The sequence below is a fragment of the Macaca nemestrina genome, chromosome 9 (assembly GCF_043159975.1).
Source record: "Macaca nemestrina isolate mMacNem1 chromosome 9, mMacNem.hap1, whole genome shotgun sequence".
Taxonomy (NCBI): domain Eukaryota; kingdom Metazoa; phylum Chordata; class Mammalia; order Primates; family Cercopithecidae; genus Macaca; species Macaca nemestrina.
The window spans coordinates 70,837,189-70,864,131 of NC_092133.1; the positions used below are offsets into that span (position 1 = coordinate 70,837,189).

Sequence of the window (26,943 nt, forward strand, 5' to 3'; positions counted from 1 at the left end):
ATGTTGGTTGTTGAATTATTATGTGGATTAACTGTTGCATTCAGAAGTTCTTTAAAGGCATATGTCTGTTTTAAATCTTATACAAATTCCTTGCAGGTTTTGAGAATAGTCTTTTTATATGTCTTTCTTGTTTGTTGTTTTGTTTTTATACCAGAGCACCATGTCCTAAGCAGCAGTAAATTTAAAACATTGCTTAGGATAGTTTTATAATATCATTAATAGATCTTTATATTAGATAGTTTCTCTGATTTTTTGACCTATTATAGGGAACATGGAAAAAAATTAGAAAAATTAGAAGTTATACGGAGTATTAAGAAAAAACTTTTTGATTTGGTACTCCCAGGAAATCTAAAACCTCTAAGAGTATATTTTAAGAAATTTTTCTAAAATTTTGTAAATCAACCTACAGAGAAAAAAAGTATAAAAAGTATTTTCAAATATTTATATATATGTGTGTATGTGTACACAAGCCACATTTTCTCCTAGAACTCACTACTGAAGTTTCTGAAAGTGATTCAATAAGATATATATTTCATATCTAGTTTTTAAAATCCATATAATTTTTGTGTTTTGACCATCAGGTAGAGTCTTACAGTTTAGTCACAGTGGAATCATCAGCTTCAAAATGAAAGAACAAGATAGTCTCTTGGCATTCAAAAATTTAGCATACTTTAACTCATGTTTGCTGTGATGTTAGGTAGTGAATTATTCTTGTTAACTGTCTAGCATCCAATGTGACATGCATTTGTTGTTACCTACAACGTACCAAATAAACAGTTACCCTCTGGAATGATAAGAACTTGGGCTTTTTATGAAAAATAAACTCTAAATGAGGACAGAAATCTATATTAATGATACACTATTGATTAAATTTAGAGATACACATAAAGATGACTCTCATATAAAATTTAGAATAAACATGAACGTTTTAGCATGTCCAACCTTTAGGGATTTAGGCTTTATGAAGGTCTCAAACCTGTCTCCTGGAATTCCAACATTGTGATGACTCAAATTTCATCAGTAAATATGGAAAAATAAACTAAAATTCTTGAGAAATTGCCATCTAATAAGTGGTTATTTTGTTTTTCTAGTTTTAAAACAAAAAATCTTTATCTACTATTTATTAGATTCACCAGTGTTTTATACGGGGGGTTCCCAACCTTTTTGGCACCAAGGACCAGTTTCGTGAAAGATCATTTTTCCACAGGGTGTGGTGGGTGAGGGGTGGTTTCAGAATGATTCAAGTGCATTGCATTTGTTGTACACTTTATTTCTATTACTATTACATTATAATATATAATGAAATAATTATACAACTCACCATAATGTAGAATCGGTGGGAGCTCTGAGCTTGTTTTCCTGCAACTAGACAGTCCCATCTGGGGGTGATGCGAGTCAGTGACAGATCATCAGGCACTAGATTCTCATAAGGATTGTGCATCCTAGATCCCTCACATGCAGAATTCACAATAGGGTTCGCACTCTAATGAGAATCTAATGCCGCCACTTATCTGACAGGAGGTGGAGCTCAGGCAGTAATGTGAGCGATGGGGAGTGGCTGTAAATACAGATGAAGCTTCACTTGCACTTCCTGCTGTGTGGCCCAGTTCCTAACAGGCCATGGATTCATATTGGTCCATGTCCGAGTGGTTGGGGACCCTTGTTTCATACAATTCTAATTGTATCATTGAATTTCTTTTTTCTTTTTTCTCATTGTTAGGAGGCTAAAAACAACCTGCCTTGTGCAGATTCTTCTTCTTTACCACCAAATTTTTGTCATGGTATCTTGTCCTTTTTTTACATCTTTCTAAACTGCCTTAATCCTTGTAAGGGAGTAGGCAAGGTGTAAATATAATTAATAAGATGCAAGGAAATGTTCTTAGAAAGAAATTAGATTGTTATTTGAAAACATACAGAGCCTAAGTGTAAGAGAAATGTCTTAAGCAAAACTTCTTAACAGGAAATTTACTGAATTGGAAAGTACTCTTGATTTTATGACTAATTTGAATCGAGGTATACTTGTAGACACTCAGAGATTCCTGTACACATGTTACTTGTATTTTTCCAAAACTATATACGTATATGTAAAGTCTTTGTACAAATGAATAGTGACCACCAAGAAAAATTTCAGCAGTACACATAAGACATATCTTATACATGATACTCAACTTTTTCTATATCCTTTGTGTTCAAGTTTCTAGAAATTTTCATCTTTGTAAGGATATCATGTGAGTGTGCTCAAGGTTTGTTCTAAGAATCTGGCTGAGCACAGTGGCTCATGCCTGTTGTTACAATAATTTGAGAGGCTGAGGCAGAAGGAACATTTGAGCCCAGGAGTTCAAGACCAGCCTGGGCAACATAGGGAGACCTCATCTCTATTAAGTAAAAAAAAAAAAAAAATTTCCTGGGCATGGTGGCATGCATCTTTGGTCCCAGCTACTTGGGAGACTAAGGCAGGAGGATCACTTGAGCCTTAAAGGTCGCGGTTGCAGGGAGCCACAATTGTGGCTCTCCACTCCAGCCTTGGTGATATAGCAAGACCATGTCTTTAAAAAAATAAAATAAGAATCTGTACACAACTCATGGAATGATATTGTTTTATAGTTTTACTGTATATTTGTTTCAAATACTCAAAAACTTTAATTATTTTTATTCAAGACACGCAGAAGCAGGGCAGGCACAGTGGCTGATGCCTGTAATCCCAACACTTTTGGAAGCCAAGGTGGGTGGCTTACTTGAGCTCAACAGTTTGTTGCTACAGTGAGCTATGATCGTGTCACTGCACTACAGCCTGGGCAACTATTTACGAAAAAAAGAGAGAGAAAGAGAGAGAGAGATAGAAGCAGAAATTCAAAGGATACTTTTTGAAACGCACTTAATGTAAAGGTTGTTTTGCATGGTTAATTTATTCCTATTAAAGGAGTACTACATTCCTGCCACTTTTCTAGGTGGTGAATATATAGCAGCGACCAAGTAAATACTGCTGTCCTCAGGGTGCTTACTTTTTAGTGGGTAATGCTTTAAACAAAATATCTAGTATATTAGATGGTAACAAGAACCTTGGAGAAAAATAAAACAGAAAAGAGTGTTCAGGTGTAGCATGAAAGGTTACACTTTCAAATCTGATCATTAGGGAAAGTCTCACCCAAGACAGTGATGTTTAAAAATATTTCAAGAAGCAAGTTGTGCACATATTAGGGAGAAAAACAATCAATGAATAAATATAGCATGGTTAAGGAATAGCCAGGAGATTAATATGGCTAGAGTAAAATGAGCAATGGGAAAAGTAAGTAGGAGATATAATTACACTGGGAAAGAGTCTAGGGGCATATTAAATAAGACTTTATAGGTCATTATAAAGACTTCACTGTTTTTGTTTTGTTTTGACTCCGAACAAGATCAAAAGCTTTTAGAGGGTTTTGTGTGGAGGAGAAACATAACATGACTTATATTTTAGTAGGGTTATTCTCACTGTTATATGGACAAAACTGAATGGGGCAAAAATAGAAATAGGGAAATCACTTTGGAGGTCATTGCAATAATCCGGTGAGAGATATGATGACTTGGACTAGAGAATTAACAATGGAGGTGTTAAGATACAATCAGGCTCTGGATATAGTGTGTAGGTAGATTTAATAGAAATTGCTGTTGGATTAAAGAATAGTTTATGAGGAAATGAGTCAAGGGTGGAAACTTCATTAACCGAGAGAGGGTAAATGGGGATAATTTGGTCTAGTTTTGTATAAATTGTGGGGAAAGTCTTGGTCTCATAGTTGAGTATTCCATGGCTAATGTAGTACCTTCTCTGTAGTGTATAAGTGATAGATTTTACTGACTAATTTAATAATTTTTTTGTCTCAAACTTGTGACTTAGACTTTGATAAACTTCTGTTTATGATAGATGGATTTTTAAATTGATTTTATTATTTGTATTTTATAATGTATTTTAAAGCATATTAGTGAAAACACAACTTAAAATTTATTTTCTTACCTTCCTAACATTTGAAAAAATGAACATACACTGTATAATGTTTTTTTTGTCTCACTAATGTATTCGTATCCCTCTTCCCCCTTCTTGGCAAACTTGTCTGAAAGTATACTGTTGCATGTTATGTCATGGATGTACTGGAGCATGTGTGTTCAATACGTGTCATAAATGGAAGCAGCTGGTTTCCTATGCAGTTAAGAGAAGGCATGCATACAGCTGAGCTCTTCAAACTTCAGAACTCATTGGATTCAGTTTCTATCCTGTATAAGCATGCTGTGATTTCAATTAGTACAAATATATAACAAGTTACCTTAATAGCTTAAAAAATTATTGTTTCAATAGTTGAACTACTAAATCTGTTTAATTTTCTTTCCGTCTGCCTTCAGTCCCTACTTACCTATCCTACCTCTTGAAAAGAACATTACACCTATAGTCTTAGTTTTAAATTTGGATCTGAAAAGGCCTTGGCAAGAGTCGGGAAAAAGTTATCATCTCAAAGGGAAAAGTTGAATTCATACACAGGAACTGCAGGATTACTCTGGTGTTTTACTAGTCCCTTGTAGCACTCACAAGTCCCATAAATACCTAATGGAAAAACAGCAGAAAATGAGATCTGCAGCAGCCTTTTGAGATCAAATTTATGTTGCTGAACATTTTTTTGAGGTTGAGTGTAAAGGTCAAAAGAAAGTGGGTAGATTAAAGATGCTGATTTTTGCAAACTTAAGGCCATTTTTAAAGGTTTCTCTTTCTGTAGCAAGAAAATTTCAAGATAAATGGCTTTGCTTCATTAGCTGAAATGTCATGTCTTCATTTAATATCTGTTACCTCAGACATTTAGTGATTTAGTGGTATTTATATACAATAAACAAAAATCTCAATCCACTTTAACAAATCTAGATAAATTTATGAAATTGCAGATCTTTCCGGGAACAGCATGATGATAAATTAATGTAATATATATGTTTGTATTGCCATGTATATATGTATTCTAAATGACATATTTTAGATATTTTTGTATAATATAGAAGGAAAAGATAAAAATAAAAGTTTTGTAGTTTTAAAGTATAGGTTATTGATCCAGCAGTGTAATTATCACCATCTTTTTTTAAAATTATTTCTTATATTAAACTATTACAATGAAGATAAATGACCTCAAAGAAAAGATGGTGGCATGTAATAGCATTACAACAAAATTCATGGATGCTTTTAGTGGTCTCTTTACCTTTTGGACAACCTTTTAACACATTGTTACTGGTGCAAGCCTATATCTAAGAAACTGTGAGTTACTAGGGTACTCCAGACTTGATGCAGTGAAGAACAATGAACTGCCATTTCTGGACATCTCTATCCTGAGTTGATAGTACAGAAAGCCACCACATGTGTTAATGTGAAGTTATAGATTATTTATATCTCCAGGGCTTTCTTTGTGTCTTTGATTTCATAGTTCAGATTGCCCAGTTATTAATACTTAGAATTCTAAAGAATAAGACAAAAAAATTTTGACTTAATACATTCATTGCTGCAATACAATAAAAAGTTGTTGTGGAAATTATCCAGATAATTTCATAGTAGAATAATATATGAAATGAAATATTTTCTTTTTTATGGTAGTTGATAATTAATAGTAAAGTTATTCAGTTTATCTCTAAGAAGTCAGATTATGGGAGACTTGTCCCTGTTTTTCTCTGTTTAATTTTCCCAAAAAAATTCATAAGGAAAATATTAATTTTCATTTAAATCTCTATATTAAACATTAAGTGATCTTTTTATGCCTTGGAATCACAATGAATATAAATGTTATTTTTTTATTATAGTTGATTTTGCAATTTCAATTCATTTCTATTGAATATTTTAATGAACATTTTTGTGAAACTAGGTAGAGGTCACAAATCTCGTTAGTCACTGACAGCCAATTCTCAAACCCAGGTCTTTTCCTGTATACCACATTTCCTCATTAGTTCTCAATACACTGTATGGCTATTTCCTCCTCTTAACTTTTTGTATTTTATTACACTGTTAAAGCACAACTGTACTTCTCTTCTCAAGTGCCCTTTTCTATTCGGTAAGGGTCCCGGGTGAGCAATGATTCTGACTAGGGAAGAGGGAGAAGATGGTGTTGTAGCAAGTAGTGTTAAAAGGCCCTTAGGAATGTAGATAGATGTATAATTTTGTCTCTTTCTTCTCACTGTTTTCATAAAGACAAAGGCTGTGCCTTAACTTTTTCGCCATTCTTATTTTTGAGACTACCCATTAGGGATTGTTTTTGATGTTGTTGAGATGAAGTATTCAGTGAAGCCAAAACCTCTTTGACTTTTATAGTTTTAATAAGTTTGTGCTCTCCAAACCTTCATAAAGTAATGTCTAGTGATCCTTTCAGATATAGCATGCTGTCATGCCAGTTTTAAATAATTGTTAATGGCATGATCTTTAATATTTTACCTAGTTAGAATCAGTAAAATTTATTATATATATTCTGTGCTCATCAATAGAGCCTCTTATGAAGGAGTCAGTATGATGCACTGGATAGAGTATTAGATGGCAAATTGGGTCTCAAATATTATTAGGCATAGTTTTGCCACTAATTTATATAATGTGCAAGTTTAATAACCTTTCTGGGACTAAAGTTCTCCTCCTCTGAAATGGAAAGATGAATAGGATTCTCTCTAAGGTCTATCCAGATCTAAAGATCTATTTTATTATAGAAAACTTTTATTCATACACACAAAAATAGAATAAAAATAAATAGCGTAATGAATCCCTGTGTACTCATTACCTGTCCTCATATGTTATCAATAGTAACCCCTTAGTATCTTCTAATACCTAGTTCATATTAAAATTTCAATTAAAGTATCTAGTCCATATTAAAATATCATCTCAGTAATAATAGTTTCCAGTTGCTTTGTTTTGTTCAAATTGTAATCTAGACAAGGGGTGTGTGTATGTGGCCATGTGTGGGTGTGCGTGTGTGTAAGAGAGAGAGAGAGAGAGATAGAGATATAGTTGTGTTTTTAAGACTTACGGTCAAAAATACATACCATAAAGTTTCTCACTTTAGGCTGTGCATGGCTCACACCTGTAATCCCAGCACTCTGGGACACCAAGGCAGGAGCACTGCTTGAGCCCAGGAGTTTGAGAACAGCCTGAGCAATGTTGCAAAACCCCGTCTCTACAAAAAAAATATGAAAATTAGCTGGGCGTGATAGTGCGCACTTGTAGTCGGAGCTACTCGGGAGGCTAAGGTGAGAAAATCACCTGAGCCCAGGAGTTTGATGCTGCAGTGAACTGTGATTGCACCACTGCACTCCAGCCTGGGTGATAGAGTGAGCCCTTGTCTCAAAAGAAAAATATTTTTTAACCTTTTAATTTATTTTTTAGAGATAGGGTCTTGCTGTGTCACCCAGAACTGGAGTGTAGTAGTGCACAGCATAGCTCACTGTAATCTTGAACTCCTGGAGCTCAAGTGATCCTCCTACTTCAGCCTCCAGAGTAGCTAGGACTACAGGCACACACCACCACGCCCAGCTCATTTTTAAAATTTTTTGTAGAGCTGGGGTTTTGCCATGTTGCCCAGACTGTTCTCAAACTCGTAGCCTCAAGTGATCCTCCTATCTTAGCCTCCCGAAATGCTGGGATTATAGGCATATGCCACTGTGCCCAGTCCATCTTAACCATTTTAAAGTGTAAAGTACAGTAATGTTAATTGTATGCACATTGTGTACAATAGATTTCTTGTACAAACACCTTGCAAAACAAAAACTCTGTAGCCATTGAACAGTAACTCCCCTTTGCCCCCTTCATACAGCCCCAGGCAACCACCATTCCACTCTGATTCTGTGAATTTGACTATTTTAGATATTTCATGTAAGTAGAATCATGGTTTATGGCTGGCTTATTTCACTTCCTTACCATAAGGTCCTCAAGGTTCATCCATCTTATAGCATATGACAGGATTTCCTTGTCTCTTTTTTTTTTTAGGCCAAGTAATATTCCATTTTGTATATATAGCACTTTTTTTTTTTTTTTGAGATGGAGTCTTGCTCTGTCACCCAGGCTGGAGTGCAGTGGCACAATCTCGGCTCACTGCAACCTCCACCTCCTGGGTTTGAGCAATTCTCCTGCCTCAGCCTCCCAAGTAGCTGGGACTAAAGGTGCATGCTACCACAACTGACTAATTTTTATATTTTTAGTGGAGACAGAGTTTTACCACATTGGCCAGGCTGGTCTCGAACTCCTGACCTCAGGTGATCTGCCTGCCTTGGCCTCCCAAAGTGGTAGGATTACAGGCGTGAGCCACTGCGCCCAGCCACATTTTCTTTATACATTCATCTTTATACATTCATCTTTCTTTATACATTCATTCTTTATACATTCATCTTTATACATACATCTGCTGATGGACATTTAGATTGCTTCCACCTCTTTGCTATTTTGAATAATTCTGCGATGAATATGGGTGTGCAAATATCTCATCAATATCTTGTTTTCAGATCTTTTGGATATATTTCCAGAAATGAGATTGCTGGCATTTTTAATTTTTTGAGGATACTTCATAGTGTTTTCATAGTGGCTGTGTCATCTAACATTGTCAGCAACAGTGCACAAGGATTTCAATTTCTTCACATCCTCACTAGCACTTGTTATTTTTCTGTTGTTGTTTTTTTTTTTTTAAATAGTGGTCATCCTAATGAGTATGCAATGATATCTCATTGTGGATTTGATTTTCATTTCCCTAATGATTAGTGATGTTGAGCATCTTTTCATATACCTGTTGGCCATTCTGTATCTTCTTTGAAAAATATCTATTCAAGTCCTTTGCCAATTTTTTTAGTTGGATTCTTTCAGGGGTGCTGTGTTGTGGAGTTCCTTATATATTCTGGATATTGACCCCTTATTGGATATGTGGTTTGTAACTATTTTCTCTCACTTCATGAGTTGCCTCTTTACTCTGTTGTTTCCTTTGCTGTACAGTAGTTTGTAAGTTTGGTAGTCCCATTTATCTTATTTTCCTTTTGTTGCCCATGCTTTTGGTGTCTTATCTAAGAAATTATTACCAAATTCATTGCTATGAAACTTTTTTCTCCAGTGTTTTCTTCTCGGAGTTGTGTAGTTTTACATTTTAAATTTAATTGTTTCATTCATTTTGAGTTTATTTTTGTATATGCAATAAGGTAAGGGTCTAACTTTGTTCTTTTGCATGTGGATATCCTGTTTTTCCCACCACCATTTCTCAAAGAAACTATCCTGTATGCATTATCGGTACTATACTGTTTTTGTTGTTGTTGTTGTTGTTGTTGTGTTGTTGTTGTTGTTGTTGTTGTTGTTGTTGTCTGAGATGGATTCTCGCTCTGTCGTCCAGGCTGGAATGCAGTGGTGCGATCTCTGCTCACTGCAAGCTCCACCTCCCGGGTTCATGCCATTCTCCTGCCTCAGCCTCCCAAGTAGCTGGGACTACAGGTTTCTGCCACCATGCCCAGCTAATTTTTTCAATTATAGTAGAGACTGGGTTTCACCCTGTTAGCCAGGATGGTCTTGATCTCCTGACCTCGTGATCCACCCTCCTCAGCCTCCCAAAGTACTGGGATTACAGGCTTGAGCCACCGTGCTTGGCCTATCAGTACTATACTGTTTTGATTGCTGTTGCTTTGTAATATGTTTTGAAATCAGAAACTCTGAGGCCTCTATATTTGTTTTTCTTTCTTGAGATTGTTATGGTTATTTGGGGGCCTTTGCAGTTTGTATAGATTTTAGAATTTTTTTCTATATCTGCAAAAAAATGTCATTGGGATTTGTATAGGAATTGCATTTACAAAGAATCTGTACATTCCTTTCAGTAGTATGAATATTTTAACAATATTAAGTCTTCCAGTGCATGAACACAGGATGTCTTTTCATTTATTGGTGTCTAATTTCTTTCAGCAATGTTTTATGGTTTTAAGTGTATAAATCTTGTGCCTTCTTGGCTATTCATAAGTATTTTATTCATTTTTAATGCTATTGTTAATATACTTGTGTTCTTAATTTTCTTTTTGGGTTGTTCATTGTTAGTATTTTCAAACACAATTGGTTGTTTTATGTTTATTTTGTGTCCTGCAACTTTGCTGAATTTATTTATTCCTCCTAACAGATTTTTTTGTATGTGCAGTCTCTAGGCTTTTTATACATACAAGATTTGTTATCTAAAGAAATAATTCTACTTCTTTATTTCCAATTTGTATGCCTCCTCTTTCCTCTTTCACTTCTTTTCTTTTCTTTCTTTCTTTGACTGACTGCTCTGGCTACAACTTTCAGCACTACTGTGTTGGGCATGGTGGTATGCTCCTGTAGTCCTAGATACTTGGAAGGCTAAGGCAGGAGAATCGAGTTCAGGAGTTCAAGGTTACAGTGAGCTGTTGTCGCACCATTGCACTCCAGTCTGGGTGATAGAGCAAGACCCTGTCTGTTAAAAAAAAGTGGCAAGAAGGGGCATCCTTGCTTTATTCATTGTCTTCGAGGGAAAGCTTTCCGTTTTTTACCATTGAGTATTATATTACCCATCGGCTTTTCATATATGGTCTTTATTGGGTTGAGGTGATTTCCTCTATGCCTTTTTAAAATTTAATTATAAAAAGGTATTGAATTTTGCCAAATAGTTTTTCTACATCAGTAGAGATGTCATCTAGTTGTAATGTCTGATAAGATTCTTCTTTCTGTAAGTCTTTTTCCACCCCTCCCCTCCATTTTTTAGCTTTCTGTTGGTTTGTCAGAGAAGCCAGATCTTACATTTATCTCACATAATGTTCTACAAGGTTCATTGCTTCCTTTTGTAGCGTTGTTCCTCTATCACTTAATTTCCTAATAAGACCAGAAATGCATTGTTGTCTGGTAGCTACTAGCTACATGTGGCTCTTTACCTATACATTTTTAAAAATTAAAGTTTAAAATTTTCAGCCATTGTAGTCACCTATCAAGTGCTCAGTAGCCAAGTATGGGTAGTGGCTACCATATTAGATAGTGAAAAGGAACATTTCCATCATTGCAGAAAGTGGTCTGATATAAAGAACTGATAGGACAGTGTTTTCTCCATACTCAATTTTGTCTTTTTCCACATGCCAGCTATCTCAACACCATTTGGGGCTATTTTCAGATGTCATAATTTTAGCCAATACTAATGGGTACTTATTGATATCTCATTGTGACTATTTTTTCATCAATAGTTTTTTGTTTGTTTTGGGGGGTGGATTTTGTTTGTTTGTTTTCATTTTTTTGAGATAGGGTCTCACTCTGCTGCCCAGGCTGGAGGACAGTGATGTGATCATGGCTCACAGCAACCTCGAACTACTGGGCTCAGGTGATTCTCCCACTTCAACCTCCTGAGTAGCTGGGACTACAGGTGTGCACCACCATGCCTAATATATAGATAGATAGATAGGTAGCTAGATAGATAAATAGATAGATAGATATTCAGATCTTTTGGATATATATATAAAAATATATATATCTACACACACAGACACACACACATATATATACATATATATATATATAGAGAGAGAGAGAGAGAGAGAGAGAGCGCACGCACGCGGCTCTGCGCCTGGCCCAAATAGTTTTATTTTGAAATAATTTTAGATTTATAGAAGTGTTCTAAGATAGTAAAAAGAAGTTCCATGTACTCTTCACCTAGCTTCTCCTAATATTAACACCTTAAATAACTGTAGGATCTTCATCAAAGCTAAATTAACATTGGTACAATACCATTAACTAAACTACAGGTTTATTTTCCCAGTTTCTTAAGTAATATTCTTTTTCTCTTCCAGGATCTGTTGGAGGATACTACTTGTGATTTCATTGTCATGTTGCTCTGTCTTGCCTTATCTTTTGTGACCTTGACACTTATGAAGAGTAGAGGTCAGATAGTTTGTAGGATATCTTTCAATTTGAGTTTATTTGTTGTTTCCTTGTAATTAGACTGAAATTATGGGTTTTTGAGAATACCACCATTGAGGTGATTTTGCTTTCTCAGTGTATCACATCAAGGTGTACATAGTATCAGTCTGTTATTGTTAGTGTGAACCTTGAACATCAAGTTAAGGTGGTGTCCATTGGGTTTCTCCATTGTCTATTTTTTCCTTTCCATATACAGTTCATTAGAAATGAATCACTAAACCCACCCCACACTTGGGGGTGGGGGGTAAATACAAAATGAATGGTGTTTAGAAACCTCATAGAGGAAGGATATAGCCACCAGAGTAATTAATAAATATTAGTGGAGAGATATTGTGAAACTATGCAAATATTCTAATATTTTAAAGTTTTACCCACTGATTTATAGCATTTATTAGTGGATCTTGCCCATACCAATTGCAACTATGGTGTTCTAATGTTGATTTTCTATTTCCCTCATTTATTCTTATATTCATATTTAATAATTCAGATTCTTTAAGGAAGATTTGTCTCTTTGTTTCCATTTTTAATATTCTTAATTTTTTTTTTTTTTTTTTTGAGATGGGTTCTCACTCTATATAGCTCAGGTTGGAGTGCATGGCTCACTGCTGCCTCAACCTTCTGGGCTCAAGTGATCCACCCGAGTAGCTAGGACAATAGGCATGTGCCACCACACCCAATTAACTAATTTTTTTTTTTTTTTTTTTTTAAGAGGCAGGGCCTGGCTGGGGGCCGTGGCTCACGCCTGTAATCCCAGCACTTTGGGAGGCCGAGGGGGGTGGATCACAAGGTCAGGAGATCGAGACCATCCTGGCTAACATGGTAAAAACCCGTCGCTACTAAATATGCAAAAAATTAGCCGGGCATAATGGCAGGTGGCTGTAGTCCCAGCTACTCGGGAACCCGGGAGGCGGAGCTTGCAGTGAGCCGAGATCTCGCCACTGCGCTCCAGCCTTGGTGACAGAGGGAGACTGTCTCAAAAAAAAAAAAAAAGAGGCAGGGCCTCACTGTGTTACCCAGGCTAGTCTCAAATGCCTGAACTCAAGTGATCTTCCCTCCTCAGCTTCCAAAGTGCTGAGATCACATGTGTGACCCACCACACCCAGTCTGTATTCCTTGTTTACAAATTCAGTAGTCTTGTCTTTTCTTTCTTTCCTTTTCCTTTATTTTCTTTCTTTTTCTCCCCCTCCCCCTCCCCTTCCCCATCCCCTTCGTTTCCCCTTCCCCTTCCCCTTCCCTTCCCCTCCTTTCCCTTCCCTTTCTCCCCCTCCCCCCCCCCCGCATTCTCTCTGTGTCATCCAGGCTGGAGTGCAGTGGCGACATCATGGCTCACTGAAACCTCGGCATCCTGGGCTTAATTGATCTCCCACCTTAGCCTCCCGTGTGTGTGTGTATATGTATATGTGTGTGTGTGTGTGTGTGTGTGTGTATGGAATTTCACTGTGTTGCCCAGGCTTTTCTTGCACCTTCTAGGCTCGAGCAATCCTCCCACCTCAGCCTCCCAACGTGCTGGAATTACAGGCATGAGCCACTACACCTGATTTGTTTCCATTTTTCGTAAATTCTGCCTGGCGTGGTGGCTCACGCCTGTTGTAATCCCAGCACTTTGGGATGCTGAGGCAGGCAGATCACGAGGTCGGGAGATCGAGATCATTCTAGCCAGCATGGTGAAACCCCGTCTCTACTGAAAATACAAAATTAACTGGGCATGGTCGTGTGCGCCTGTAATCCCAGCTACTTGGGAGGCTAAGGCAGGAGAATCGCTTGAACCCGGGATACAGAGGTTGCAGTGAGCTGAGATCACACCACTGCACCCCAGCCTGGTGACAGAGTGAGACTCCATCTAAAAAAAAAAAAAAAAACAAAAAAAAAAAACCCCTCAATTGTTATTTATATCAATAGGGCTCATGGATATTTATTTAGTTCTTTGGGTTATAATCTAAAACTGTGTCACTTTTACTACTCGAATTCCAGATTTAACTATTGAGAGCTTTGTCACATTGGCTTCTGTATCGTTGTGACAGACCTCTCATCTTTTTATTACTTTCTTACTTTCTGGCACTACAAGATCATCTAGACTTTCTAGACCCCAGCTTGTTTCTCCAAGGATCACTGGTTCACTTTTATCAAAGAAAAGGGCCAGGCATTGTGACTCAATTCTCTAATCCTAACACTTTGGGAGGCTGAGACAGAAGAATCACATGAGGCCAGGAGTTTGAGACCAGCCTGGACAATGTAGTGAGACCCCCATCTCTAAAAAAAAAAAAAAAAAAAAATTAGCCAGGCATGGTGACATGTGCCTGAGACCTAGCTACTTGGGAGGTTTAGGCAGGAGAATTGCATGAGCCCAGCAGGTTGAGCTTGTGTGAGCCATGATCATGTCACTGCACTCCAGCCTAGGTGACAGAGCAAGGCCCTGTCTCTAAACAGAGAAAAAGAGAGAGAGAAACAGAGAACGAGGAGAGAAGAGAGAAAGAGAGAAATAAAAGAAGAAGCAGGAAAGACAGAGAGAAAGAAAAAGAAAAAGAGGAGAAAGAGAGAGAGAGAAAGGAAAGAAAGGAAGAAAGAAAAAAGAGAGAAGAGAAGAGAGAGAGAAAGGAGGGAGAGGGAGGGAGGGAGGGAGGGAGGGAGGGAGGTGAGAAGGTGTTTCAAAACCAGCATCTGAGCACTGTTTGCTCGTAAGCTACTGGCAGTAATTGCTTGTAGGTTCCCTCAGCAGATAGAATTAGGAAATATGCTCATGTCTGCTAACTCATGTATACATAGACACACATTGTATTTAATCTTGTTACCTATGTGTGTTTATAATATATATATAAAATCATGAGTTTATAATGATATCTCTGACTCTAATTCAGTACCACAGACTTCATGCTAGCATTTCCCTTTGACTTATTGTAACTTCCTTCTCTGATAGTGAGAAAGCTGCCTCTCATTATTTGACATGTATTTACTTATTTGTGCAAGCCTAGTGTACATATAAAGTAGTGTAAAAATTGCTGGCTGGGCACAGTGGCTCACACCTGTAATCTCAGCACTTTGGGAGGCTGAGGCAGGCAGATCACCTGAAGTCAGGAGTTTGAGACCAGCCTTACCAACATGGAGAAACCCCGTCTCTAACAAAAATACAAAATTAGCCGGGCGTAGTGACACATGCCTGTAATCCCAGCTACTCGGGAGGCTGAGGCAGGAGAATTGCTTGAACCTGAGAGGCAGAGGTTGCGGTAAGTCAAGATCATGCCATTGCACTCCAGCCTGGGCAACAAGAGAGAAACTCTGTATTAAAAAAAAAAAAATTGCTAAATCATACCTCTGTGATAAACCAATTTACCAGAGTACTGTGCTCATATATAGTTCTTTTTGTCTTTAGCCCTATAGTGTGTATACAAAATACTGTTGGCTACAGTTATTTAGGGTCTTTTTATTCCCACCACTTTCAGTAAGGTTATATCGTACGTATTTAATACACTTAGACTAATTTGTCACAGTTTGCATTCCATCTTGGGTTCCCTCAACATACTAATTGGTATTTTAAAATTAGTATTCACTAAAAGTAATTTAAAATACTGCTCCTTTATGGTAGTTGGTCCCTTCTACCTGCCAACCATGGGAAAAGTTAATCTGTTTTTCATCTCTGTAGTTTTGTATTTTCTAGAATGTCACATACATGAAATTATAAAATATGTAGACTAGTAGTTCTGGCTTTTTTTTTTTACTTAGCAAAATTCATTTAATATTCATTCTTACGGTATGAATCAAGTTTGTGTTTATTATGTAAAATATATAGTTTAAACCAGATATTTTGGGACTGATTTATGTTATTATATGGTATGCTTTCTGTTCTATGAGGATTTTTTAATTTGTTTCTGTCTTTTGCCATATTCCCCGACTTTGGTTTGTGTGTATGTTTCTTCCAATAATTTGTGAGACTTCTATTTTTATTCAAGTGACCACCTTTAGATCTGTAACTTCATGTAACATGATTAAGATTTTTTATTTAAAAAAAGTTTTTTTGAGACATGGTCTCACCTTGTCACCTAGGCTGGAGTACAGTGGCACAATCTCAGCTTACTGCAGCTATGACTTCCCAGGTGCAAGTAATCCTTCCACCTCAGCCTCCCAAGTAGCTGGGTTTACAGGTGCACGCCACTAGGCCTGGCTATTGTTTTAAAACATGTATTTAGAGATAGGGTTTTTCCATGTTGCCCAGGCTGGTCTCAAACTCCTAGGCTCATGTAATCTACCTGCCTTAGCCTCCCAAAGTACGGAGATTACTGTAGTGTACCCACTGCACCCAGCCAAGATTTTTAAAAAGATATTAAGTATTCTTTTTTGGGGAATTCTTCATTCTGTTTTCCTAGAAAATTTTTCTTTACCTTAGTGTTTTTAAGAATACTTGTACCTCAATTACATGATTTATCAGCTTTTTAGGATCTCCTTGACCCCTGACTATAAAAGATGAGGAACTCTTTCTTACCCTCATAGTCTCACACCTTCCCTCTCCCAACTACTCTATTTTATATATTTATTCCCGAGATTTATAACATTTGTATTCTGTTCTGTAACCATACCTATTATCATCCTCCCTCCTGCAAATTTTTGATCTTATTCATAACAGTTAAAAGGCAATAAACAGAATCAATGTTTATAGCTAAGCCTTTCATAATAGTCATTTTATCTCTTGGTTTGTGAGGTTTGTTCTGGTGGTTTCTTCAGAGAGTCACATAGAAACTATATTTCCCAAATTATTTTATGTTCTAAATTTTGTCTCTTCTTTTATACTTACGTGGTAGTTTGACGAGATACAAAATTAACTAGGCTATCTTTCCTTGAGGAGGTAATAGACATTGCTCTTTTATTGTAGGGTTTTTTGGTTTGTTTGCTTTAATGAGATAGGGTCTCACTTTGTTGTCTATGCTGATCTCCAACTCCTGGCTTCAACCAATTCTACTGCCTCAGCCTCCCAAAGCACTGGGATTATAGGCATTAGCCACTATACTTAGCCTATCTTAGAACTGTATTTATTTATTTCTAGAGACAGTGTTTCACTATCACTCCCAGGCTAGAGTGCAATGGAACCATCATAGCTCGTTGCAGCCTCGACCTCCTAGTATTAAAGCCTCCTGAGTGTCAGGGACTCCAGGCATGTGCCACCACACCCAGCTAATTAAAAAAAAAAAAATTTCGTAGAGATGGAGTGTTGTTCTGTTGCCCAGGCTGGTCTTGAACTCCTTGCCCCAAGCAGTCCTCCCACCTTGGCCTCCCACAATGCTGGGATTAAAGACATGAGTGACCGCACCCAGCAGTTCTTTAAATGATACTTTGAAAACCTGAGCATGCACATATATTTCTTCCCTCTTTGTTAGTAACTCTCAGTTCCTTATCTAGCTTTATTTTTCTGTCACCTGGTGTATATATTCCTTGGATTATTTGTTTACTGTCATCTGCATCTATAGAATATAACTATCAATAATAAAGGGATTTGGTCTGATTTGTTCTGTGTTGAATTCCAAATAGCTTAAGTTAGTGTTTAATACTTAGCATATAGCTAATAAACATTTATTGAATTATTGAGGTCAGAATTCATGATTCTGCCCAATTCTCCATCCTTATAAATACTTTGATCGTTTTGATTGCTCACAAAAGGATTCATTTTAAATTTTGAATTCCTGTGCTTTTACTCAGATGTGTCTTGGTCTTCACTACTGTGTGTCAATATTGTGCTCTTTCCAACTGTATTTTTATGTGCTATTTCTAGAAAGTTCTTCCACATGTATCTTTTTTAAAAAAATATTTTTTTGAGACAGGGTCTTATTCTGTCTCCCAGGCTGGAGTGCAGTGGTGTGATCTCTGCCCACTGCAACCTCCCACTCCGGGTCTCAAGCACTTCTCCCGCCTCAGCTTCCCAAGTAGCTGGAACCGTAGGCACATACCACAATGCCTCACTAGTTTTTGTGTTTTTTGTAAAGACGTGGTTTCACATCTTTATATTTCACATATCTTTATATTAGGATTGCAGCTTCTGTTTCCTACTATTCCCACTGGCCTGATTTATCATTCTCTATCTCTGTTAGTCACTTGGTTTTTTGTGGGTTTTTTTTTTTTTTTTTCATTTTTTTTCTCCCCACCCCTCTCGTAGCCACTTTGAATTGGTTTGTTTTAGTGTCTTTTTGCCATACAGCAGAGAATTTTCTTTTGCTTCCTGAGGCAATCTGAATATACTTACATGTCAATAAGCTGCTGGTATATTTGGCCTCAAACCTGTCGTGTTATTCTATAATTACTAAATATACGTGTATACTGTTTTTCTGTGTGGTTTATTCTCTTTGCTGTTTTTAAATTTTTTATTCTGGCATTTTGGAAAGGTTTATATTTCTTTTCTAGCCATTAGCTTTTCTTTTAAGTGTGCTTTTTATGGTGGCCTCAATCCCCTTTTTTCTTATAATGTTCTACTCTCCCATCAGTTTTAAATGATATCCTTTGATTCTCACCTATTATCTATACAACAGTGATTTTATTCTGCATTTTTCTCTCACTTCTTTGTTTTAAAATCGTGTTACTTCTGCTTTGTCAGAATATGCAGTGCTTAAAAACTATCTTCTTTCCATCCTTTTAATTTATAATTATAATTATTAAATGTAATGAGGTTTACCAACAATAGTCCTGTGTTTGAGTTTTTCCCCAATCATGCTTGGATGAAGCTTATCTTCTAATACATTTCTCAGGAAAGGCATATGTATGTGTACAGTAAGTATCCTCTGTGTTCTCTTTTTTCTATTACTTTATACTTTGTCCTACACAAAGACAGCTTGGCTGTAGGTAAAATCCTTGACTTTATTTCTTGGAAATAATGTTCTAGTATTGTCTTGCTTTGTGTATTGCTCTTGAAGTCTAAGGCAGCCTAACTTTCTTTCTTTTTTTTTTTTTAAGAGACAGAGTCTCACTCTGTCACCCACGCTGGAGTGCGGTGTGGTATGATCATACTTTACTGCAACCTCAATCTCCTCAGCTGAAACAATCATCCAACCACAGCCTCCTGAGTCGCTGGGACTACAGGCATGTGCCACCATACCTGGCTAATTTTTTGGGTTTTGTTTGTTTGTTTTGTTTTGTTTTTGTTTTTTTGTAGAGACAGGGATCCTGCTATGCTGCCCAGGCTAGTCTCAAACTCCTAGCCTCAAATGATCCTCCCACCTCAGCCTCCCAAAGTGTTAGGATTATAGGCATTAGTCACCACACCCAGTCCCTAGCCTAATTTTCTTACTCTTATTAGTAATTTTATCTATTTGCCTGTAGGCCTAAAAAAATTTTTTCATCATTAAGGTCTAATAATTTTACCAGAATGTGTCTTAGACCTTTCTTGTTTGGGGTCAGTTTTTCCAGGTATGCAATAATAAGCTGGAAATATAGTTTCTAGCTTATATAGTAATATGGTAGCTCATGCCTGCACATGCTTTTACACCAGCAGCACATCTTTTAAATGTGTAGATTTAAATTTTCTTCTATTTCTGGAAAGTTTTCTTAGACTATATTTTAAAGATACTATTCCATTATGTTATTTTTTCCTCAAGGATTCTGTGTTTATGTTGGATCTTCTTTGCCTGTCTTCCATTTCATCTGCTTTCTCTCTTTATTATGTCTTTCTTATCTCATTTTCATTCTTTTGGTTGTTTGTCTTCACTTATTCAGTGTACCTTTTTACATTTTCACTTTATCAATGTATTCTGCATTGTGCACTTTGTAATTTATTTCTGGGATTTTTTTTTTCCTTTTGTTGCATTTCTTTCCTGATTACTTTGTCCTAGTAATGTTGAAGACATGTCATATATTGTTTTATTTGTACTTCTTATGACTTATTGACAGAATATGAAGATAAATGTGGTTTCAGATTATTGCTATTATCCTGAAATAGATTCTGAACTGTTTTTCTGTGCTACTACTTTAGTACTGTAATTTAGGAATGTCATTTATATTATCTTAGATTTACTTTTCCTCTTGTTCTATCCTTTTCTTACTAATTTATTGTATTACCTTTGTTAGTTCCTATTTCATTTTGCTTGCTTTACACAGTCCTGACCTCCATTTTATTTACTATATTTTTATCAGTGTCTTTTCTCCATTTCTTTGATGGTCATATTTTTCTTTCACACTCTCTTCAGCCCAGCCAGTTTGTGTTTCACCATCTGTTAATATGCTTAATTATAACTTCTCTATACTTTGGTGTCTCTGCTTAATAGGGATAATTGCTTCATGAATTTTGTCCATGCATTTGCTTATAATTGATGTGTGTTCCATTACTATATATTTCTGTTAAATGTCTTGTATATGTCATTTACTTTGCTACTTTTTTTTTCTTCTATCCTCATACAAATTCTGTTCTGGTTCCTTTTTCATTTCCCATCTTTGAATATGGTGTTTTCCTACACTAGCTATTTTACATGAGGTTTAATTAAGGAAGGGGTTACACATGTATTTCATACTATGAAGAACTGTCCACATGATACACATATACTAGTTCAATTAATGGTCTTAACTCAGGACAATACAAATAGTAACTATTGTTTCCTACCACCATCCCTAGGCACCTTATATTGGATTTTCTTTTCCTTAACCCTTGGAGACATCTAGGGAAGATTCATCGTAGTTTTTAGACACTTTCGGCTATTAAGAAAATTGCCCTGCTTTTGGTTATTTAAACAAATTTTAAGTCTGTTGTTAAAAATGTCAGCCTTAAACTGTATTTGTATTAGTCCTTTCTTGCACTACTTTGAAGAAATACCTGCAACTGGGTAATTTATAAAGAAAAGAAATTTAATTGGTTTATAGTTCTACAGGCTCTGCAGGAAGTGTGGCTGGGGAGGCCTCAGGAAACTTTCAATCATGGCAGAAGGGGAAGCAGGCACATCTTACATGGCTGGAGCAGAAGGAAGTAAGACAAGGGGGAGATGCTACACACTGTTAAACAACTATATAGCTCATTGGGAACTCATGCACTGTCACAAGAACAGCAATGGGAAAAATCTACCCTCACGATCCAATCATCTCCCACCAGGCCTCTCTTCCAACATTGGGGATTGCAATTTGACATGCAGCTTAGGTAGGGACACTGAACCAAACCATATCATTCTGCCCCTGGCTTCTCCCAAATCTCATGTCCTTCCTACAGTGCAAAATAGAATCCTCCCTTCTCAACAGCCCCCAAAGTCTTAACTCATCTCAGCATTAACTCAAGAGTCCACAATCTGAAGTCTAATCAGAGACAAGGCAATCTCTTCTGCCTCTGAGCTTGTAAAATACAGTTAGTTACTTCCATGATACAATGGAGATACAGGCATTGGGTAAATACTCCTGTTCCAAAAGGGATAAATCAACCAAAAGAGAGGGGTTACAGGCCCCATGCAAGTCCGAAACCCAGCAGGGCAGTCATTAAATCTTAAAGCTCCAAAATAATCTTTGACTCTATGTCTCACATTCAGACCACACTGATGCAACGAGTAGGCTCCCAAGGTCTTGGGCAGTTCTGCATCTGTTGCTCTGCAAGACTCAGCTCCCATGTCAGCTCTCAAGGGCTGGCGTTGAATGCCTGCAGCTTTTCCAGGTACATGATGCAAGCTGTCGGTGGACCTACCATTTTGAGGTCTGGAGGATAGTGGCCCTCTTCTCACAGCTCCAATAGGCAGTTTCCCAGTGGGGACGCTCTATGAGGGCTCCAACCCTACATTTCTCCTTTGCATTGCCCTAATAGAGGTTCTCCATGAAGGTTCATCCCTGTAGCAAACTTCTACCTGGACATCAGGTGTTTCCATACATCCCCCGAAACCTAGGCAGAGGCCCCCAAGCCTCAACTCTTGCCCTCTGCATACGCACAGGCTGAACACTAGGTAGAAGCTGCCAAGGCTTACAGCTTGCACCCTCTGGAGCAGTGGCCTGAGATGTATCTGGGGCCCCTTTTTCCATGGCTGGAGTGACTGAGACACAGGGAGCAGTATCAAGGTTGCACAGGGCAGCTGGTCCCTGAACCTGGCCTAGGAAAGCACTCTTCACTTTTATGATTCTAGGCTGGTGATGGGAGGGGGTGCTGCAAACATCTCTGAAATACCTTAGCAGCATTTTCCCCACTGTCTTGGCTATTAACATTTGGCTCCTCTTTACTTATGCAATTTTCTACAGCCAACTTAAATTCCTGCCCAGAAAATTTCTCTTTTCTGCCACATGGTCAGGCTGTACATTTTCCTAACTTTCCAAATTCTGTTTCTCTTTTAAATATAAGTTCCAGTTTCAGATCATCTCTTTGCTCACATATATAAGCATATGCTGTTAGAAGCAGACAGGATACATCTTGAATGCTTTGCTGCTTAGATATTCCTTCTCCCAGATACCATAAATCATCTCTCTCAAGTTCAAAGTTCCACATTTCCCTAGAGAAGAGCACAATGCTGCTAGTCTTTTTGCTAAAGCATAGCAAGAGTGACCTTTACTTCAGTTCCCAAGAAGTTCCTCATCTCCATCTGAGACCTCCTCAGTCTGGACTTCACTGTCCACAGCACTATCAGCATTTAGGTTACAACCACTTAACAAGTCTCTGGGAAGTTCCAGACTTACGCTTATCTTCCTGTATTCTTATGAGCCCTCCAAACTGTTTCAACCTCCGTGTGTTACCGTGTTCCAACATTGCTTCCACATTTTCAGGTCTCTTTATAGCCATGCCCAAGTCATAGGTACCAATTTTCCGTATTAGTTTGTTCTTGTACTGCTATAAAGAACTACCTGAGACTGGGTACCTTAGAAAGAAAAGAGGTTTAATTGGCTCATAGTTCCAGAGGCTCTACAGGACATATGGCTGGGGAGGCCTCAGGAAACTTACAACCATGGCAGAAGAGGAAGCAGGCACATCTTAAATGGCTGGAGCAGAAGGAAGAGAGACAAGAGGGAGGTGCTACACACTGTTAAACAACTAGATCTCATTGAGAACTCACTCATTATCACAAGAACAGCAAGAGGGATATCTGCCCCACTAGGCCCCTCTTCTAACATTGGGGATTAAAATAAACACTCATCTAAACCATATCAGTGTTTACATTTTTTATTTTTATTATTTTATTACAAAGCTCAGCTTTCTAATATACTCTGCTTATAAATTGAAATTTTTGATATTATTTAAAATGTCAGTTCTCCCTGCAGGGACCCATAGAATCAATGCCTTTCCAACCAAAAAACAAGATTTTTGTGAAACTTTACCATACATTTCTATGGAAAAGCAAAAAGGCAAGAATAATCAAACTACTACTGAGGAGGGACAACAAAGAGAAGTGAGATGTAGCCTACCATATATCCGAACCTTCTGTGATTTTTGTAATGTAGCAGTTCGCTATTTAAGACAGTGGTAAACCAGTGTAATGGGACAGAGAGGACAGAGACAGATGCCTTCGTTTCCATAAGGAAGTGGTTGATTATTCAATAAATGGTGCTGAGATAATTATTTTTTCATAACAAAAAAATGAAATCAAATTTCTGTGTTATACACAAAAATCAATTTCAGGTGGATTATAGATCTAAATATGAAGGTAAAATGACAGAACTTTTGGAAGGTAACTTTTGAGAATATCTGTATGATCTCAGGTGTGGAAAAATTTCTTGAGCAAGACACAAAAGCATAAAGGCAAAGACTACTAAGTTGTACTACATTAAAATTAAGAGCCTTTGTTTATCAATAGATACCTTTAAAAGACTAAAAGGCAAGCCACTGAGTAGGAGAAGACATATGTGACACACATAACCAAGAAAGAATTAATATCCATAATTTTAAAATTTTAGTAATCAATATAGAAAAGACAACACAGAAGAAAAATAGTCAAAAGATACCAACAGGAAATTTACCTTAGAAGAAAATCACATGTGTATTGAAGGAATGAAAAATTGGCCGGGTGTGGTGGCTCACACCTATACTCCCAGCACTTTGGAAGGCCAAGACAGTGGGATCACCTGAGGTCAGGAATTCGAGACCAGCCTGACTAATATGGTGAAACCTCGTCTCTACAAAAAAATACAAAATATTAGCCAGGTGTGGTGGTGTGCACCTGTAATCCCAGCTGCTCCAGAGGCTGAGACAGGAGAATTGCTTGAACCTGGGAGGCGGAGTTTGCAGTGAACCGAAATTGTGCTATTGCACTCCAGCCTGGGCAACAAAAGCCAAACTCTGTCTCAAAAAAAAAAAAAAAAAAGAGGAATGAAAAACTGTTCTACCTCATCATTAATTAGGGAAATGCATTAGCCAGGCATGGTGGTACATGCCTGTATTTCCAGCAATTCAGGAGGCTGATACGGGAGTATTGCTTGAGCCCAGGATGTCAAGGTTGCAGTGTGGTATGATCTTACCACTGCACTCCAGCCTGGGTGACAGAGTGAGACTCTGTCTCAGAATAAATAAATAAATAAATAAATAAATAAATAAATAAATAATCCTTTGAAAAATAAGGGAAATTCAAATGTAATCCACAATGAGGTATCATTTTATACCAGCTGATAAAAAATTTGAAGTCTAACAATTTCAAATGCTGCATAAAATTAGAATTACTGATTCTTACACACTTGAAGATACAAATTCCCTACTTTCCCCACAAAATTTTATTGCTTTTGGACACTAATTATATCCAATATCTAGAATGTAGTCTAATAAACTATGAACAAGGCTTCTACCAAGAACATTTAAAACATAATTATGACAACTTAAAATGTAAATGGAGGTGTGTTTTAAAGATGTTTATTAGAAGACTCAATACTGTAAAGACTTACTATTGTCCATTTTAGTCTGTGATTTCAATGCAATTATAATTAAAATCCTAACAAGTAGGGGTGTATATGAGTATAAATTGACAAACTAATTTTTACATGTTTTTGGAAAGTCAAAGGATATTAATAGCCAAGACCATCTTCAAGACAGATAAGATGGCAGAATTTAATTTACTGGTGATATGCTTAGGCTTTTCCTCCCACCCAAATCTCGTCTTGAATTGTAATCCCTATAATCCCCACGTGTCAAAGGAGAGACCTGGTGGGAGGTGATTGGATCATGAGGGTGGTATCCTTCAAACTGTTCTCATGATAGTGAGTGAGTTCTCATGAGATCTGATATTATAAGTGTCTGACAGTTTTCTTTTACATGCTTGCTCTCTCTCACTCTCTCACCTGCCATCACGTAATATGTGTGTCTTCCCCTTCTGCCATGATTGTAAGTTTCCTGAGGTCTCCCCAACCATGTGGAATTGTGAATCAATTAACCCTTTTTTCTTTAGAAAATACCCAGTCTTGGGCAGTACTTTATAACTGTGTGAGAACAGACTAATACAACTGGATATTGAGTCATCTTATAAAGTTAAAATAATAAGATATTGTGACATTGGTGCAGTGATAAATAATGGAACAGAATAGAAAACCCAAAAACACACCAACAGATATAGTTTTCCATTTTGATTGTGTGTTGGAGCTAATGTTTAAAACGTGTTACTTTCATTAGATGTTTAAAAATTTATAATGAATATGTACTTTTAGTCAAAATTTATTTACTTGAGAAGCAAAGTGATGTTGTGGATTATGGCCTCTGAGGCTATAATGTGAGTTTGACCCAAATAATGATCCAAATATGAGTTCCAGTCCCAGTTCTGTCCTGTACTTACTAGATATTTGAGCATCGTTATTCAACTGGTCTGTGGTTCTTAGTTTCTTTATCAATAACACAAGATAATAAAATTACCTCTCAGGATTATGGTGAGAATTTGACATAACAAGTTTAATCCTGCTGGCACATGCTGTTCCCTTGATGAGGGGAATTTGTTATTATGTTTCTTAGGAACACAAAACTTCTGTTTATTCTTGGTAAGAATTCATGTTTCCCAGATCTCTGTGTACTATGTGTTATATTTAAGGTTATCAAATTGTATCCTTGGTAATGGTTGCCAGTGGATCTTTTTTGGAATATGTACAACTCCTTATTCAGAGTGGCTTTCTAATCATGATTAGTTTTTGTAGTTTTGGAAGAGCCATATTGCTGCCCTGTATTCATAAAGCAGTCTTGTAAACACTGATTATTATAGTGTTTTGAAAAATTAAAAGCCTCCAAAATCATTAATATTTTTAAAAATAATGCAGTTAAATATAGAAAAGGATTAGCCATAGATATTTTGTAGTTAACCCTATTGTCATTCATCTAAGTGAGTAGAACCTAATTTTTGTACTTGCTAATAATTGCTATTAAGAATTTTGTTAATCGTGTGTGGATTGTTGCTTGAGTTCAGAATGAATGATTGATAGGGAACAACTCCAAGAAATACAGCACTTACATTAATTTTTTATTATACAGAAAAAGCTTTATGAGTTATAGTCTTAAAATCGATAGTATTTATTTTATGAAATATTTCGTTTTGGTTTTTTTCTGGGCACTTTAAAATTGAGATGAGGATGGTAGAATTTGCCAGTTTATTTTTTGGCTATTTTTTTTAACCTATCTTATTTTGAAAACAAATTTAGTAATATTTTTCTCAACATCCTGAAATTGTGTAACCTATAGAAGCTTCCCACTGTCTTTTTAACCTTATTCTTAAATACCACATTTAATATAGGATAAATAAGTCACAAAGCTTGCTTATCACAACAGAATATTGTATTTAGCTTTCCATCAGAGCTTTTGGGAAAGACCTCACAGTATTGTACTGTGTCCTAAGATGCAAAGTATCAGGCTTTAAATATTGAAAATAAGGGAAATGCCAATCGAAAATTAGGAAAAAATGTTGGAACCGTTAAAAACAGCATATTGAAGCCTGCATTATTTGGCTTATCTAAAAATCATATGTTTTCAGCCCATCAGCACTTATAATCATTCATTTAATGTTTTAAGAAGGAGACATAATCCACCCTCACCAAGTGATTTAGTGTAGCATCCTAACTAATAGTGACTTAATGTGTCCAAATGGCATACAATGAGAAGTATGGAACATTGTATACTTTCTTGCCTAAGATACTTAACTGAATCTAATCATAAA

General features: G+C 36.8%; 1 protein-coding gene and 1 pseudogene across 9 annotated transcripts in view; one reads left to right on the top strand and one right to left on the bottom strand.

The window, feature by feature from the left end:
- Positions 1-18,978, bottom strand: part of LOC139356250 (ras-related protein Rab-5C pseudogene) — a 61,987-nt pseudogene extending 43,009 nt beyond the window's left edge.
- LOC105466223 (adenosine kinase) overlaps positions 1-26,943 on the top strand; it is a 567,753-nt gene that overhangs the window by 317,568 nt on the left and 223,242 nt on the right. The gene's annotated exons all lie outside the window — the stretch shown is intronic.